The sequence below is a fragment of the Arachis hypogaea genome, chromosome 10 (assembly GCF_003086295.3).
Source record: "Arachis hypogaea cultivar Tifrunner chromosome 10, arahy.Tifrunner.gnm2.J5K5, whole genome shotgun sequence".
In the NCBI taxonomy this organism is placed as follows: domain Eukaryota; kingdom Viridiplantae; phylum Streptophyta; class Magnoliopsida; order Fabales; family Fabaceae; genus Arachis; species Arachis hypogaea.
This window is the reverse complement of record NC_092045.1, coordinates 80,910,074-80,912,395: the sequence shown is the minus strand read 5'-3', so window position 1 is coordinate 80,912,395 and position 2,322 is coordinate 80,910,074. Positions and strand designations below refer to the sequence as shown.

The 2,322-nt window shown below is 34.1% G+C and overlaps 1 long non-coding RNA gene across 1 annotated transcript; it reads left to right on the top strand.

Moving 5' to 3' along the window:
* Positions 1 to 304: 304 nt before the first annotated feature.
* On the top strand, positions 305 to 1,204 carry LOC140175501 (uncharacterized). Its single transcript, XR_011866319.1, has 2 exons — positions 305 to 420; positions 1,127 to 1,204. It is a non-coding gene; the product is annotated as an uncharacterized lncRNA (long non-coding RNA).
* The last annotated feature ends 1,118 nt before the right edge of the window (positions 1,205 to 2,322 follow it).

Sequence of the window (2,322 nt, the reverse complement as noted above, 5' to 3'; positions counted from 1 at the left end):
CACAACAATAAAGTTTAATTATTCCATGGATTCTAATAATTTTAAAATTGAAGGAAGTGCAAATTTTAATTTTGAAAATTTGGCATTCATTATATAGCTTGCACTTTTTTAGAATTGAAGGTGAGAAAGAGAGTATCTTTTTAAGTATTATTCTTTTTCTTAGAAGTTTTTTTTCTTTTCTTTTTCGTGCTTGCATAATAAATATCATTTGTTTGCTTGAACTAAATCTTGGGTTTGTTTGCTTGCTATAAGTTTTATTCCTGAACTGAATCTTATTAGTATTTATTTAAGTCTATTTTTTTATTCTAGGCTTTTAATATTTGTCTTCTCGCTGTTGTTGCCGTTGCCACCTCTCTTGGTTTGCTTCTGCTGCGGTACTGCTGTTGCTGTTAGGGCACAGATTTAGTTTCTGGGTGCTAGGTGACTATTTTTATTTTAGTTTAATTTTAAAAACTCCCACAGCTTCTATAGAGGCAACTAAGCTAATGAATATTAAGTTGTTATTACTTATTTGTTCTGTAATAGAACCTCTAAAATAAAATCACAAGTGGAATTTGTTTTACTATAATTTGTTCTTGTAGTGTACTGTTGACTGAATTTGTACTGCTGATTGCTTAACTATAATTTTTTCTATGCTTTATCTTCTCATCTATTTGTTGGCCTTGGCAAGTTTCCTGCCTCATTCTACTTTTAGGCTTAATATGTACTGGTGATTGCTTAATTTGCTGCTTTGTCATGAGTTTTTCTTTCAATTTCCATAGATAAATAGAAAGAAATAAGTATATGTGTTTAATTCAATTATTGCAGGAGCTGACCTTTTATTTTTCTTAGTTTCTACAAAAATAAAGTATATGTTGAATTAGGATAGGTATGTGATAGTGCTAGATAAAAAAGTACCAAGGGGAGCATATGGTTGTGACCTTGTATAGGGATTATTTCTTGTTTTTGATTTGTGTTGAATTAGGATAGGTATGTGATGGCTGAATATGTATTATTGCAGGACCTAATTAAAGTGGCCTTGCCATTTTCATATTTAATCAATTTGGATTTGGAATTGGATTTGTTGGACTTAATTAAAGTAGCCTTTATAACATGCACTAACTTCAGGTTATTTAAAATTCTGCAGGGCAGTGATAAAAATAATGGAGCTCATAATGGATGAACACACTACTCATGAAATTTGATATTTTGTAACCAAGGATAAGGAAATAAATATGTGACACTTTGAATTGTAATTTTTATTTTCTTTTTATGACTTTGATTTTTGGTACTTTGTGATCAAAGTCTACTTTTGTGGTGACAAGCTTATATATAAGGCCGTTTTTTTTATGGGAAAGTTTATATATATGTTTGATTGGTTGATATGGACAATGTAAAATTGGTCTTTGATTTTAAAATTATATATAAATTTTGCATGAAATAAATGAAAAAAAAAATTTCTGATCGAATTTATGGCCATGCTTTTTAAGCGTGGCTATATCTTACTATTGGCCTCAACAGGCACGTTTAAGATATGTGGCCATAACCTGAAAATTGGCACGCTTTAAAAGTGACCCATATTCTACCCTATAGGCACGCTTCAAAAGCGTACCGATATGTGAACTTTTTGGTACGCTTTTCAAGCGTAGCTATAGGTTAACATCTATGGCAACGCCTTTAAGCGTGGCAAGAGATATAAGCGTGGCGAAAGAAAAAGCGTGCCGATAGATTTACAAAAGCGTGCCGATAGAGCAATCGGCACGCTCGCAGATGTGACCCTTTCAAAAGCGTACCGATAGTTTAAAAAACGTGACGAAAAGCTATCGGTACGCTTTTAAGCACTTTTCGGCACGCTTTAAAAGCGTGGCAGAAAGCTTATTTTCTTGTAGTGGCTCATTCCTATGGATTAATATCATTACTTTTCTACTTTAATATATGTTTGATTCTATTCTATGATGCAGTGTCGTTCTTCATCCTTATGAATCTAGGGTGGAACTAGCGTATGACCCCTTATTCTACAGGAGTTCTTGCGAGTCCTTGGCGGGATAGTATTGAGCTACAGTTTGAGAATGCATTACAGATTCCAACAAGTTATCTAGGCTGATTGGAATATGTGACATAAAATCCCGTTAGTCATGGGTAAGTGAGGTTTTCATGGCATTAAAGCTAGAACCATAGAGCTTTAGTCTCTGATCCGGAAGATCTGACCTTGTCTGTGGTATTCTGAGTAGGATCATCAGAGATTGAATTGCGTGAGCGTCACCCTCTTCCAAACTGAACGATCAGCTACCTGGTGTTGGTTTGGATAGAGGAGATTAATGACCACTGGCCCTGGCTTAATCA